At 43.6% G+C, this 16,703-nt stretch overlaps 1 long non-coding RNA gene across 1 annotated transcript; it reads left to right on the top strand.

Annotated features, from left to right (window-relative positions):
• The first annotated feature begins 964 nt into the window (after positions 1–964).
• On the top strand, positions 965–6,435 carry LOC123365275. Its single transcript, XR_006577511.1, has 3 exons — positions 965–1,123; positions 1,352–1,477; positions 5,763–6,435. It is a non-coding gene; the product is annotated as an uncharacterized LOC123365275 (long non-coding RNA).
• Positions 6,436–16,703: the final 10,268 nt, after the last annotated feature.

Raw genomic sequence — 16,703 nt, 5'->3', positions numbered from 1 at the left:
ATTAGCAATGCTGTCATGCTTTAAGCCCTATGAGACCCTCATCAGCATACATTTCTTTTTTTAAGATGAATAGTGCCATATCAGATACTCCTTATCATCTGCAGCAGCAAGTGCTGATTTCTTATTCCATGTGGGAGAAATGTGCTCATGACAAAAGTGCTCCAGGGAAACCTAACATCCTAAGGGACTGTGATGCAGTTTTTCAGTCAAATACAGAATGAATACTTATTCTTATATTTCCTTGATGAGGATGATTTAGGGAAACTGCTTTTGTGACAGAACATACCTTCAAATTGGTGTTATCTTACCTCTTTGCTAAGGCCTTGGTAACTCAATGAAAGATGTAGAAGTGTGACCCCTAGTGGGTGTGAGCAATAGGTGCCATTCATGTAGCAACAGGAAATAAATAGTTCAGGAAAGAAAAGCCTGTAAAAAGGGAAGAGAAGACAAACTGCAGAATAGGGGCTGTCAAACTGGCCTACAGAGACCTGGCTAGGCATGTGGGGGGTGGCTCTCATTCTGAGCTGTTAAGACAGAAAAATATTTAGTGTATGTTCAGCTATCACTTTCTCCAGAAGGAAATTGCTGTGGTTACGGAGAGTATACAATTATGAATGGAAGGAGAGAAGTGCTCAGTGACGTACTCTGTTAAGATGTGGCCCTCACAAAGCAATAAGGTCTGTTGATGTAAGGACTTGAGCTGCCTAAACCTTAACCACTCTGGTATCCCCTTGGTGACTAAGAACAACAAATAGTCAAAGGATGCTGGGATTTGTAGTCCCCTGGAAGCAAGTTGAATCATGGAGGAAGTATGCGCACAAAAGCAGCAGCTGAATGTAACCCATGTGCCTAATAGGGAAATATCTCTTTAAGAGATCTGTGGGGGAGGGTATGAATGAGTTGTCTGCTTCATTGTTGCTAGGCAGATGCCCAGTTAACACTGCACACTCAGAAGTTTCTGGAATTGGGTGTGGTAGTTTTGGGTATGCTCAACAGGGTCCTTGTAGCTGGGCTCAAACTCTATGAGGGCAAGTGGCCATGTGCCCTGTGTGGATTTGAAGAAGTTGATCCACAGGAGCAGAAAGCAGCTTGTTTTCCCTAACTCTGAAGCATTTTGCAGCAGGTTGGTGATATTGTTAACCCTGCCACAGGGAAGCCCTGGCAGAGTTAATTATAGAAAGGGGAAAACTGATTTATTTTTATTTTATGTTTGGAATGTCATTTGATTTTAGCCATGCTGTTTTTGTTAAACTGTCTCAACTAGTATGATTCACTTTTCTCTTATTTGAATGTGATGATGGGGAATGTCATTTATTTTGCTGTTCTCAGTTTTGTATCTTTCTTATAACAGGGTTTAAAAAAAATCTATATACTTAATCTAGTGGTCGGCTAATCAACTGACTAGCTAACAGTGATTTCAGCAGAGGAGGAAGAGTCTGCACGGATTCCAGCTGAAGATTTCTGCAAGCGAGTGGAGGTAAATTGTTGTTGCAGTGCTTTTGACATAGCAGACTGTATAGATTTTGGCAGTCAAAAACTGTAACTGAGACTCAGGTGATCTCAACCTAAGCTTTTTGGGAACTCTGAATTTCTCCCCACTGTGTTTCTGTGGGGACTGACCTGTTTAGATTTAATTTGTTTTCATTGTTTGTATATAACTGAAGATAATGTATGTGAATTATAAAGTAGCTATGTTTATGTTGTAGAAATTAAGTCATTACTATTGTTTCTTTATCTCTGTAAAAGTGTTACTTAAGAACTATATTTAATTCCTTTTGTTCTTTTTGGACTTGATGGTGGGCAGGTTGACCCTGTGTGATCCTTGCTGAAAATCCTAAATGACTGAATTTTGGGTCTCCAGGTGCTTTTCTATGGGAATTGGGTTTTTTTTAGGAAGTGGAGAAGCATGAAGTAAACTCTAGCCCAGTATTTCTCAGCCTTTTTTAAACTAGGGACCAGCGTGTGGCCTTCCTAAACTGTGTCAGGGAGATCTTAGGGACCAGCACTGGTCCATGGATTGGTTGTTGAGAAACACTGCTCTAGCCCAGCGGTTCTCAAACAGAGGTCCGGGGCCCCCTGGGGGGCTGTGAGCAGGTTTCAGGGGGTCCTCCAAGCATGGCCAGCATTAGACTCTCTGGGGTCCAGGGCAGAAAGCTGAAACCTTGCCACCTGGGGCCCTGAGCCCTGCCACCCGAGGCAGAAGCTAAAGCCTGAGCAACTTAGCTTTGCGGGGGGGGGGGCTAGGCAATTGCCCTGCTTGCTGGCCCTGGCTTTTATATGTAGAAAACCAGTTGTTGTGGCACAGGCAGGGGCTCAGAAAGAAAAAGGCTGAGAACCTCTGCTCTAGCCCACCCAAAGGTTACATGAGCACCAGTCACAATGTTTTAGCTCATCTGTTTTAACCTGTCTTGGTGTTAACAGGTGTGCACTTAAGTTACTAAGCTTCTTGAAATGTGTTGCTCCTCAGCTTACCCTGCTCCCTAGCCTAATTCACAGTGTAGGAGTTCAGAGTAACTGTACCCTCAGAGATACAGTTCTCACTTGGCCTGCACTGCATCGTAGTCTGATTCAGTGCAGAGGTCTCTTTGTGCTGAATATTTAAAGCAGTTAGTAAGAAAAATGGCAAATGGCTTCTATAAAAATACAGCTTCTCAAATCTGGAAAGCTGCAGAATTGAGGACTTTCTTGTTCATCTCATCAATTTTAATTTATTTAAGCTTTGACCATTTGTAGTCTGTCACTTAATGAACACTTTCAAACCTTCAGATTTCATTGTCAAATAACATTTGTGTGGGAATGAAAGGTCTGTCCAGTGAAGTGAAACAAGCCTACATTAGCCAATCAGGGAATGAAGGGCAAAAACAGGCAAAGTTTTCAGCTGTGCCACTAAGTCATGTTAGGAATCTCTTATAAGGAGTAAAATATTTATTTTATTAGTATAGTGCTAGTAATTAACCACAATGTTTGACAGAATAAGGAGGAATTTTAAAATTGTCACAATACAAATAAATTCAGCCCTTCTCAATTCAAATTACACTTTTCAAACAGCCCATAAAACAAAAGTTAAAGTAGATCCATTTTACACCATAAAGAGAAACTTCACATAATTCTTGCTTTTGCTGCCACCTAGGTAAATAGAACAATTGACCATATGACTGAACCATCTCTCTATAACAAATATTCTAATTTAAACCAATGAGCCAAAAGGCTTCTGGGCTAAGACTGAAAATTGTTGTTTGAGGGGAAAATGGCTGCTGATTTAAAAAAAAAAACGTTGTAACAAATCTTCAACCTGGCAAGCCTGCATGGGCATCAGGGGTGTCTTTCAGTGCTAATATACCTGCTTTTCAAATAAGCTGACTGCATTGTTTTGAAAGCAGTGCTCTGAAGGCCTGCCTTAGCTTATTTTACTCTACATTTCTCAAATGTATAGATGGCCTTCAAGGGAGACCTTTGTTTTGTTTAACATCTGCTATATCTAATTGTTTACAAATAACTTAAATGCTAAACTTCATTTTTTTTTACACTTAAAAAGTGCTGAGTAAACCTGTTGCTGAAAACCACTCACAATGTGGATATAGATGCACTTGCAAAAGCCAGGGAAACTTAAAGTTTGAGACCTATTAAGCTGTTTCTCCAAATATAACATTGTCATCCGATATAAATTCTTATGCTGAATTCATAACCAATTAGAGAGGCATTGTGCTTTGATTGAAATGGAGCACTCTCCGACCCCTACCCTAAGTAATGCAGTAGGGGTATAAGTAGGCAGACCAAGCATTCTGCTAAAACTGATTTTGCACCATCTCTAATGACATAAGTTCTTTCCCATCCCAAATTTCCACACCATATAATATCTGAGCATAAACACTAGCACTAAACACTGAGAGCCAGTGCGTGAAATTAAACTGCCCCGTGCACATGGGAAAGTAAGAGCTGCTTGCATGGCCCTTAAGCCTCCTGTTTGTCTCATACTCCCCTGTATAAAAAACAAATACCCACATCAGAAAAGGACTCAACCTGTTCAGTTCAGTACAGTGGACAATTATCCACTTATGCAATTTTGGACTATGGCTGAAGGTAACTACTTTAGCTTTCTGATAAGTAAATCATACACTCCTGCTGACACACAAGAAAAAAAATTGTAATCTTTAAGCAGATGCTTCAGACCAAAGGAGTTTGGGACAACAAAACCATATCTGCATACCGGAAGAGTGACATTGGTCTGTTCAGAATTCTAGGGGTAGAATAATGCTCCCCCTCTAATTGTGCCACTACCTCATTAATATAAAAATTAAAATGGGGACACGTAAACAACTCTGACTCCTACCCTTCCTGAGGAAAATAAGGTGTTAGCTCACCCTTCTTCCCTATTCTAACTCTAGATGCCATTCTCCCCCCTCCCTCCCCAAGACTGCCTCTTTCAACAGCATCACAGGCAGATTTCAAATCTAAGGTCACATTGCTCCTCCAAAGGGGAGATAATTGTATATGTATAGGTCCAATATGAGCACAAACGTTATCTATAATTGAGGGGCCTTTCCTAAAGTCAGCTTGTTCCTCTGCAAAAAAGTTTCAGCTCTCAGACCAGTCTTCTAACCTCCCCAGGAGGTATCTGGAAGAGATCTGAAAGGCTTTCTGGACGATAATTCTCAGAGTAACTTTATTTCCTCTATAATAGAGAAACAAGAATACCAGTAGATGCACTGGCGGGGAAAGTCCCTGTTGTTCTTATTGGTAAATTTGCTAAAAGAGGAGCCCTCCAATTGATATGATCCTTACATTTCTGTGGGAATAATCCCTTCACCAAGAGCTTCATTATAAGGATGACTGATTTAAATTTTAAAATTTCCCTAATGGAAAATGTGGCTGTTCCAGAAGAGCACAATAGGTAACGTCCATCAGGACAGACAATGTCAGAGGTTTAGTGGATAGGGAATCACTAAAGAATGGGGGGCTGGGAGAACCTCTCACAAGAATGTATAAGGTGTCGAAGAAAACCTTCATTAATGAATTCTTGGCCTCCACAAAGGATAAGAGCTTCAATATTTACATTAACCTTACAATTGCTACCAATGTCAATATAAATAAATTTGTCTTGATGGTAGTAAATTAAAATTCCTTCCACAAGGTCCTTTGATCAAACTTTTTTTCAAAATATTTTTAAATATTGCTGCAGCCCCTATTTCTAACAGCCCTAGCCATAATCTGAACCTGTTGTATGATTTGGATTATTTTGGTTATATACAAGATTTTCGTTCATGGGATGAAAATATCCCCCCTTCACAGTTAAAATAACTGGATAATTTGGCTATCAGTAAATACCGTATGGACCTGTAATGCACCCTTCAGGCTGAGTAGTTTGGTTTTTTGAAATTAAGTTATTAGATGCAAGTTTCTCTAATTTTTAAGCTTAACTAAGGGATTCAAAGACTAATAATAACTTGGTATGTTCCAGAAGGGCAATGTCAATACTCAAACCACTCCTGTTATTCCCTCTCACATTTCTGAGGTTAGAGAGCAGCCTCATATTTACCCATGAATTATTCCAACCTCTCAGCTTTGTTTAACTGAAAGTATTTCAGATTCAAGATTAAGAAATAAAAGCGTAGTTAGGCTGAGTCCCTGGTGTTTATATTTCTGGGGGAAAGGATGAGTCAGAGGTCCAATTGCAACACAGTGTATGCACATTTTGGAGCAAGTAGTGTGTTCTCTACCCAGATATCAAAGTCAGAAGGTTTTTTTTTCTTTTCCTCATGTAGAACCACAAGCATGGAGATGGAATTTTAAGGACTGCTGAGCTGTTAAGAAAATCTGGAGTCTGAGAGTGCTCCTTAGCTACAGAGGCTACCTGGTAGAAAAGGTTAAAGGGAAACAGTCTAAAAGTGTTCAGTCGAAGAGAATTTCAGCTCCAGATAACAAAATGAATGGTCAAATTATTCAAGTAAACTCTGCCTATACCCTACTACTCAGGTGAAATCAAATGGTCCAGATTTAGGCACTACTGCTCAATCCCATGATTTAATCGTAGAATTATAGTCTTTAACTCTGAGAGAAATAGGCCTATTTATAAAGCCAATGGAGCATTTACCAACACCGTCTTTTAATGGAGGCTCTAGAAAAGGAGGTAGAATGACTAGGAGATGGGTCTGAGCAAGACTACATTAAAATATCGCATGAAGATTGCCTCCTGGAAAATTGGTGGAATCAAAAGCAAATCTCAGGATATGGAGCACAGAAATCATTTTATCCCAATCTGATGCCTTTAGCCAAATTTCTCGAAGGAAAAGTACGAGATCTTTTGTCTTCCAGGCTTTGAATCTCTTTTTTTTATAAGGGGGTGTTAAGCATATTAAGAGGGATAGACATGCCCTCCGGTGTTCTGTTTCCATTAAAACAAATATACCTATTAAGATCAGAGAGCCCCTTTTTCCTGGCCTTCAGTTTTCTTTTCAGATACATAATGTTTTTATTAGTCATGAATATTTAACCTCGGCTTCTCTTTCTGCAATGAGTCTTTCTGGGGATAGCTAGAATCTCTCACTGGATACTTTTCTATAAAAGAATCATATAGCAACTTTGTTCTTTGGGGAGATTTCCATACTCTACTCAGTCCTGAGAATGGGGCAATTCCTAATCTTTCCACTGACTCGGTATAGAGAGCTTTTCCTCTTTAAATCCCTCTGGCCTAGATAATCTATGGACAAGGTGAGAAATACTTTAGACTGCAAATTATGATGGCCTCTAAACCAGACAGTGATCGTCAACCCCTTCAGGTGAATTTTTGTTCATCTACCACCTCCCTATTCGTAAATACAGGCTTAGGCAAAGTAGTACAGCCCTGAATTAGAAGATGTAAATTTTGAAGTGAATTAAACGAAGTAAAATACATATAAGCTTATGGGCACATGCCATTAAAAATGCATCCATCCTTGCTCTAGATGCTCTTTGATTTATTTAAAAAAATATTTATCTAAATAGATTAATCCAAGCACTTCCCTTTTGCCCAATCATTAGTAATCACACCAGCAGCTAAAACCACTTATTTTTATGATCTCCCCAGTGTCTCTAAGTTCAGGAGAATGTGTCTTGTAGTATGGCCTGAGGATTGATTAAAGCAGGACTATTTCATATCAGTGGAGGTTGGAAGTTCTGAAGCTTAGGGGTAGTCACAAAGAATACTCTCCAGCTGTCTCCTCACGTGGGCGTGGTCCAGCTCTGCTGACCATGACTGTGACAGTGTCCCACAGGAAGAGGTGGGGTTTCAGAAATAGGTCCTAAGTCATTTAGGGCTTGTAGGTCAAACCCAACACCTTCAAATTCTGCCCAGTAGTAAGTAAATAGCACTGCAGCTCCAAAACCAGTGGTGTCAGGTACCATGCAACAATATACCTGTAACAAAGAAGTTACCAAATTCTACAGTCTATAACTTGAAACTTAAGATGTAGCCTTATGTAGAAAAAGTATTGTAGTCTCTTCAAACACCCATGTAGAAAATAAATTTACACCTCTTACCATGTTAATCATTATTAAACAATGTGAAATTACAATAATAAAATCTAAAAACTGCCTGGTTGATACAAGAACTCTTACCCAGATTAACAGGAGATTATCTTCCTATCTTAATTTGAGATGCAAGAGCATAATATGTGTTGGCATGTTAAATAGCAGTTACTTGCTGTGGATAAAGGACTACCCAGTCTCTCCTAGGAGGCCTCTTAAGTATGGATAAATAGAAGGAAATTAACATCTAGATGGCTGGTACCAGACTCTTCTTGGGGAGAACACAGGTTCCTTTTCCAACTTTTTTTTTTCCAGCGGACATTCCCTTGCCTTGTGTTCCACCTGGCTGCAATAGGAACATTCCAAAGATTTAAAATTTGTTATACTCCTATTATATCCAGACTTTTTTATGCCAGCTGCTGCTCAGTTATATCCTTACTTGAATCCCTTTGATGTCATTACACCTTCAAAGCAACTCAACCCAGGGATGGTTCCACCCTGGCTCACCAGGTAGTGGGGACGGACAGTAAAAACAAAACTTCAATCATCTACCCCCGCAGAACACTAATTAGATGGAAAGGTGTCCTGCTGCTTTTGTGCAGGTGCCTTTTCCTTGCTACTTTGCAGCCAGTCTGCTCTATCATTTAGTGAGAACAGATAGAATAGACCAGACAGTGGCATGCTAACTGCCCACTGCTGCCATCTGGTCAGATGCAATCTGCAACTGCTTTCCATCTGGGATTGCACTCCCCGCTTCCCCCTGTCCCCAGCTCTCCCCAGTGCAGCTGTTATCTAACTCCAGGCAGACACAAGGCACAGTAATAAAGCTTGGATTCTCTGAAGTGTTGTGCATTCACTATATAAAAGTGGCTTGCAAATTAGACTCCTCTATATTTCAGTGCTACCGGAGCCAGTAGTTAACTTCTAGTCCAGATGACTCCAGAGTACTGGAATACAGAAAAGTAAATGGATGGGGTCATGTCTATGATGAGCAGTGCACTATGGGATACCGGTAGGAGGACTGCTTTCACTGGTATTTTAAATTGGAAGTCAGATGCCTCTACCCTGCCAATAAGCAGAGTTAAGTCCCACTCCTACAGAGTTGCTTTAATTATGAAGCAGACTGATTTCTATCAGTGGAAGGCCAGAGAGTCATTCATGGGAGAATACTGAAGTAGAAAGCAAGTTATACAGCCACGCATAGTTCATGCTGAAAAGAGGAGAGCTTTTATAGTGGTGCAATTTCAGTGTGGAGCCAGGCCTAAAGGTGATGGGAGTGGTGACAAGTTTACCGAAATGTACCGTAACATTAAAATGCATGAGCTAAAATTAAATAGCAGTTGTGTGTTGCATGCCAGTGGCAGCTGTGGCATGAGCAACAGGTCAAATGAAATGTAAGACGTTATAATATATTTAAAAATCAAGAGCAGTTTAAAATAACCAGTGAGGTAAGTAAGACGAAGGATAAAATCTGCCAGTCAGAATTGGATTTTATCTAATATAGGCAGCATTGGTTATGGAAAACTTTTTTTTACAGGTGTTCTCTTGAAATGTCTTGCCACAATTAATGCCTAATTAGGCAAGGAGGGTGCTGTTCCTAGTGTGCCACATTCCACAAGTGGGGGGAAAAACAGAAAAAGACTGACTTCTGGGTATGCTTTTAAAGTCAACAAACACTGCTGAATGTTTGACTGAGTTCAAGGGCTTTGAGTATTACCTTCCCGACCAGCTGATGTCTTCCTCATGCACTTGAGGGCACCGTTTTCACTGTGTCCCCAATGAATATCCTATTTATGAACTGGTTTTGCACTGCTAAAAATGTGTCTTTTTCTTAAACTAACCTTTTCTTGCCACAGAGAACCTACTCAGAAAGTTTGTTTCAGACCATGCTACCCGCTACAGTTTGGGCTCTGGGCCCCACATTAATTTGTTGATGCCCCTAGCTGACCACCTCTGCATCCCATTCCACTCTAGCCAGGCACTGATTCATTGAAATGAGTAGGGAAAGCCACCAGGGCTGTGCTGGATCTTGCAAGTGGTAAGTATTTAAGCTGGTAAGTATTTAAGCGATGTCTGAGTCAGTGAAGCAAGTGCTGTAGTCATGATGCTCCCAGAATGGGGGAGAGAAGGTAGGCAGAGGTGAAAATAAGCCGGTCCAGTCTGGCATACCGGCAAGCGCCAGTATGCCGTGCCGGACCGCACTGGCTTCTGTGGCCGGGATTTAATGGGCTCAGAGCTCCTGCAGCTGCGGGGAGCCCCGAGCCCTTTAAATCCCCTCCGCAGCTCCGGCAGCTGGAGCTGCAGAGGAGATTTAAAGGGCCCAGAGCTCCGCAGCTGGAGCCCCGGGCCCTTTAATTTGCCCCTGAGCCCCAGAGGCTCCCAGCCACCTCTGCAGCTGGGGGCCCCGGGTTGATTTAAAGGCTCTGGGGCTCCCAGCCAGAGCTGGTGCCCCAGGGCCTTTAAATCTTGAGAGGCCCCGCCTCTTCTGGTTGAGGCCCCGCCCTCCTCAGGACTCCGGCAGTACCGGTAAGTCCTGTAAGTTACTTTCACCCCTGAAAGTAGGTGAAGTAATACCTTTATTGGACCAACTTCTGTGGGTGAAACAGAGTTTTCAAGCTTATACAGAATGTTTTGATATTACCTCTCCCACCTTTTATCAATGAAGTAATCCATTCCAGGTGAATGCTTTATCTTCCAGCACAATCAGTCACTTCAGTGTGTTTCAGAAATTCATCCAGGTTGGCTCTTAAGATTTCTGGGAAGGACAGGTTCCCTCCCACAGCCTTGGAAGTAGAATTCACTCTCACAGATGGACAATCCAAACCACATTTGCCTCTGGTTTTGTGAATTTTTAAAAATCTCCTATACAGAATTCATACTTCATATGCTAGTATGTCCCCGATACTCTAGCTTCTGGTTTAAGGTCCAGCATCATTCAGATTATCCTAAATTTTCATGGTCCCAACAATAAGTTAAATCTCTTGGAGCAATAGGGAGAGCTGCAGGATCTGTACTGGGACCACAAACGGTGGATACTGGAAAAAGTGCAGTATGGTCTCTCACTGGGCATTAGTGGTATGTAGTTCACAGTGCAGTACCGAAAGGTAAGAGAATCTCTGCATGTTTCTCTAGAGCACATAGGAGACCTTAAGTATGGCACAACAGATCTACCACAACCCAGCCATTCAGCTGAGATTTCATAGGCTGAACCCAGAACCTTCCCTTGGTGTTGAGTGTGAAAAGAAAATTGCTGGCAGGAGCACTACCTAGTTAGCAGGAATCCCCATCATTCTCATTGATTCAGTAGCTGATAATGTCAGAGACTGGAAGCTTTATGTAATGTCCAAGGTGACACATTTTTCCAGGGTCTTGCCTGTAAATAGTGTAGTGAAAAATATGGAAGCTGATTCCATACTGATTTTATACTGGCACTAGAAAAGGTTCAGAGAAGGGGTTTGGAATGGGTCCCATATGAGGAGAGATTAAAGAGGCTAGGACTTTTCAGCTTGGAAAAGAGGAGACTAAGGGGGGATATGATAGAGGTATATAAAATCATGAGTGATGTGGAGAAAGTGGATAAGGAAAAGTTATTTACTTATTCCCAGAATACGAGAACTAGGGGTCACCAAATGAAATTAATGGGCAGCAGGTTTAAAACAAATAAAAGGAAGTTCTTCTTCATGCAGCGCACAGTCAACTTGTGGAACTCCTTACCTGAGGACGCTGTGAAGGCTAGGACTATAACAGGGTTTAAAAGAGAACTGGATAAATTCATGGAGGTTAAGTCCATTAATGGCTATTAGCCAGGATGGGTAAGGAATGGTGTCCCTAGACTCTGTTTGTCAGAGGGTGGAGATGGATGGCAGGAGAGAGATCACTCGATCATTACCTGTTAGGTTCACTCCCTCTGGGGCACCTGGCATTGGCCACTGTCAGTAGACAGGATACTGGGCTAGATGGACCTTTGGTCTGACCCAGTACAGCCGTTCTTATGATTCGCTCCCCTGACAAACAGTAATGAGATCAGGCTAGCATGATTGATGGGACCTGAGTTTATCAGTGGGAGTCATCTACAAGTAGTCTAATTCATGGCTAGCTGGTTAGAACTTGCCATATGCAGAAATTGCCAGCTATTAGCAAATGACAAACCCTGCTAAATGAGAATCTTGAGATGAAAGTTGGTAGGTAACCCATCATTAACAATAAAGATAAAGCAGAGAGAGGCATGATTTTTGTAACCCCTTGCAGTAGTTTCAAGGCAGATACTAGACCTTAGAAAGCTTAATTTAACCATGCTGCAGAATTGAGAAGAATGGGTTTTGCTCTGCCCTCTGGGTACCTGTTAAACAAAATATGCCTTCAGAGCCTCCAACCAAGACTTTGGCAGAGTTGCTTGTGGACAGCCATCTATTGGAAAATGGTTGACTTCACTTTGACTCCACATCAGTGAATCTTTGGAATTAGTCTCCATATGCTTGGCACTGGCTTCAAAGTATTAGGAAATGGAACATCGAATGCAAGTGTGTAATACTCAGTTTTAGAACTAATTATCCAAATGACAGATGCATACAATATAGAAAACCATCATCAGTGAATAATTTAAGATGGGGCGGGAGGGAAGCAACTTTCCCTTTCATTATTACTGTTATATGCTGCCAAGTACTGAAAGGAATATTTGAGTGACTCCAGATAACTCATCAAACAATTTCTTTGCACTTGAATGCTGCAGACATAATCAAAAAATGTTAGATTGTTGCATAGATCAACAAATTAAACATGAGCATTGCTCTGCTAAGATTCTAAAATTCTGGTTGTGGACCTCAGTTTCATTGTTCTAATCTGGTGGAGTGGCACTTAAAGAATACATGAATATCAATTGATCCTTTTGTTACATCTTGTGCATTCAGATTCTTGAACTCAAATTGCTGAAGCTTGATATGCAGCACACTTAGTGGCCATTGTCTAAATAAAGAATTGACTAGTCAGCTGCAATGCATTTCATTTGTAAAATGGTGCAGATATAAAACTGCTCAAGTGCTGTGGCCAGGCAGTCTCAATCTCTCTCTCTCTCTCTCTCTCCTATTATGACAAGCTCAAGTTAGTATAATTAACTAGAATAAGATCTTTACCTGTCAAAGGTTATTCCACACATTTTTGTCAATAATGCTACAGGAAACATACATGTTTAAGGCTCTACCATTTATCTCAACAAATATATAGATAGATAGACACACACACACACAAAAACAGCATTCAGAACTAGTGTCCCCTAAACCTGTAAAACACCATTGCATTTCTTCTGTATTTATAGAAAACCCTCTAGAACATGCAATTTGGGAACTTTCATTGTAAGCTCCTTTGTCACCTGGAAGCAGAATTTTTTTTATTTTGCCTCTTAACTTCTGACTCTACAAGACTGTTTATACCTCATAACACTTGCATCAGTTCAAGGGGTACTTACTTGCTGCAAAGTTCCCCATTTTGGAGAGGAATAGCCTTTTTTTCCATTCTGCCTCAGACTTCTTTACCTGAATCTCAGGTCCTGTAGTTCTGTTTTCAGACTTAAAGGCTATTTATGTTACATGAGTTCCAGCTCCAAATGTGCTTTGTATGTTTCCTGTTGATTGCCCTGGCTTGTATCCTAGAGCATAGAATAGCATTAGAGTACAGTGTGTATGCAGCAGCTGTTTTCTTTGGATGTGGTTGCAGAGACCAAAGGCCACCCTTCATCTTGGAAGGCATGGCTATAAAGTACAGTACTCAGGTTTATGGATTACAGTGACCAGGTGGTTGCTGGCTACACCATATTCCAGGAGTTAAATGTTTAAACATTTATAGGTCAAGTGCTCTTGCTTCATTGCAAAAAAAATTGTTGGCACTTACTTCATGGCTGACTTCTTACATTCACGTAGCTAGAATTGTACCTGTGTATTGGTGACAGGCTACTGTGCAAGAACAGCTTCCTGCTTCAAGGAAGGCATGGACCATTGGATTACTTCAGCTTGATTATGGATATTATGTAATTAGTGCTTCTGAAAGTCCAATTTGGCCAGAGAGGCGCTATGCAAAAGTCATCCTAGAAAAGCCATTTAATCAAGGAATTCCACTGGAAGGAGAATAGCAAACTAGTATAGGTTCCTTGAAAAGAGATTGTGCCCCTTTCCAATTAAAATTCTGTAGTGTACAAGATATTACAGGAATGGTTTTGTCACCTACTTTGTCATTTTTCCCCTTTACTGTCCCAAAGACATTTTGTCACAAGTCTTATATTTGGTGGGGTTTTTTTTTCTTAAAACATCAAGCTCCTGGAAGCATGTGATTAGGTGAGAATCTCAGCCTTCATTAGTAGGTTTTTAGTCCCCATGGTTATGGAGAAAAGCCTCAAAGTGTGACCTAAGTGCCCCCTACATGTTTTAAAAAAAAACCCCAAAAGATAAATAAACCAAATAAAGTTTTGCTTTAAAAATCATGAGATTAAGACATTAGATTAGATTTTTTAATACTAGAGGCTGTACTGTTTACAAATACTGTAAACAACTTTTTAGAGAAGGTGGCCTTTTAGTAAAGATAGAGCAAAATTGCACTTCTTACGATGAGATTCAGCCCCCAGGCTCCTCACCCTGGGGCTACTTCTACCATGCCTGTTCCTAGTCAGGCTTTCTCAACTAGTCCTCTGCCAAAACCTGCCTTGGTTCCTTCCCGATTTCCACTTAACCAGAGCGAACACCTTCTCTGTTACTCTAGTCCCAACTTCTTCAGAGAGTCCCCAGTCTACCACAGGGCTCTCCTGGCTAAGCTACTATTCCAGTCATCTCTCAAGCCCTCAGTTTGGCCAATATGGAGAGACTCAACACTTCTTCCTACTCTAGATCAAACCCAGTAGTCACATGCTTGACACTCCATTAAGTGCTCAAGGGGCTGACAGCCATGTAATGGGTCATCTGTAAAAGCTCAGCTCATTGTCTAATGGATACATAACCATAGGCGGCGAGTTCTATGGGCCCGTGGAGCCCAGGCCCCACCAATAATTCTGAAGGTGGGCCCAGCTCCACCAATGTTTGGGCCCCAGGCCCTGTGCTTTGGGGGGTCCCCGCGTTGCAATGCCGGGCGCTCTCACGGCAGCGGCAGCTCCCTGGAGAGGACCCAGCAGCAACTGGGCTCACAGCCCATTGGCCGGGAACCCCAGCCAATGGGAGCTGCCGCGGGCGGTGCCGGAGCTGCCTGGTCACGCCTCCACAGCAGGGAGGGGGAGCGAGCCACCGGCAGCATCTGAGTCCTGGGCCGAGCGAGCAGCAGGGTCTGTCCCTGTCAGACAGACTCAGCCGGTGAGCTGTGGGGGCAGCCAGACACAGACCCAGCCGGGTAGGGGGGGTTGGTGGGGACAAACAGACACAGCCGGGGGTGGTGGGGGCAGCCAGACAGACACAGCCGGGGGTTGTGGGACAGACAGACATAAGGACACAGCCAGGGGGGTTGTGGCACAGACAGACACAGCCGGGGGTGGTGGGGACAGACAGACACAAAGACACAGCCGGGGGGGGGCATTGGTGGGGACAAACAGATACAGCTGGGGGGTTGTGGGACAGACACACACAGCCGGGGGTGGTGGGGGCAGCCAGACAGACACAGCTGGGGGTTGTGGGACAGACAGACACAAGGACACAGCCAGGGGGTTGTGGGACAGACACACACCAGGACACAGCCAGGGGGGGTTGTGAGGACAGACAGACAGACACAGCTGGGGGGTTGTGGGGACAGACCGAGCCGTGGGCGGGGAAAGGAGCAGCAATGGGCACCCCGGGGCTGGTATAAAATACACAGGATGGAGGGAGCTTCCTGAGGGGACTATAGCAACACCCCCCGCAGAGCAGACCCAGGTTGCAGCTGGCTCCGCCCATCACAGCCCCCTGCCCCACAGAGACCCACACAACCCTCTGCCCCCTCGAGAGACTCCCAATGACCCCTGTCACTCCTCTCCAGAGAGCCCTCCCCTTTGTGCCAGCCCACTCCCCTCCCCCATTGCCTCCCCTCCTCCAAAGCTCCCTACAATCTCCCCCTTTGCCTTCCGCCCCCCAGCCCAGCCCATTCCATTGGCCGGGAGGCTCCCAGTCTAGTGGCTATCAGGGCCCACGGGAGCTGCACATGAGGCAGGGTGCCTGCCTGCAGATGCAGACCTGCCTGGCTGTGCCTCCACAGCACAGGGAGGGGGAGCCACAGGTGAGCAAGCCCTGGTCATCATCACAGGCCCAGTAATTCTCTGGATATTTAATTTCACTGAGGCAAAATGTGTGCAATTTTATGGGTTGAATGATTGAATGACATAATACCCACCTGCCCGCATTGTCCATCACTAAGTCCAGTAATTTTGTCAAGTGTTTGTTTGTTGCACAACATGGTGGTGCCTACCCCTACCTTGTGCTTCACGGGGTGATGGGGTCCAGGGCAGCCTGTTATAGCCTGTTATAGAACTACCTGATTAGTAATTGGATATGTCGGGTGGCATCTTTTTTTACGTGTTCGCTCCCCCTGGTGTTAGAACCTGGCTATACCACTGGGGAGGGGAGCTTACTAGACCTGTGCAGCTGGGCTTAGGTGAATTTTGTGATACTGTGCCCCTCCCCAGCTACCACCCTGCAGTCCCCACTCCTGCACCATGCTGGGCAAGGGGCAGCCCCATCCCCAGTGAGGCTATGGTGAGGGGTGGCAGCAGGGGAGGCCACATGTGATGGCAACCTCCCCCCTTGGTACCCACCATAGGGGAGGTGAGTGGGCTTTCTGGACCTGAGAGGGACCTAGGAGCATGTGCAGTGAACTGCGGGGGAGAGGAGAGGTCCCTCCCCTGGAGCTTGCTGCTGCCAGGGAGGGTGGAGGGGAGTCCTCTTTGGCCCTAGCCCTGTGGCAGCCTGTCTGCACCCCAAGTTCCTTATCCCCAGCCCTGCCCCAGAGTCCTCACCTGACGGGAAAAACACACAACTTAAATTTGGTGGTCAGTTTAGAGTATCATAGAATATCAGGGTTGGAAGGGGCCTCAGGAGGTCATCTAGTCCAACCTCATGCTCAAAGCAGGACCAATTCCCAACTAAATCATCCCAGCCAGGGCTTTGTCAAGCCGGGCCTTAAAAACCTCTAAGGAAGGAGATTCCACCACCTCCCTAGGTAGCCCATTCCAGTGTTTCACCACCCTCCTAGTGAAAAAGTTT

The sequence above is a fragment of the Mauremys mutica genome, chromosome 2 (assembly GCF_020497125.1).
Source record: "Mauremys mutica isolate MM-2020 ecotype Southern chromosome 2, ASM2049712v1, whole genome shotgun sequence".
Lineage (NCBI taxonomy): Eukaryota > Metazoa > Chordata > Testudines > Geoemydidae > Mauremys > Mauremys mutica.
Note: the sequence above shows the minus strand (reverse complement) of the source record. Positions and strands in the feature narration are given on the sequence as shown.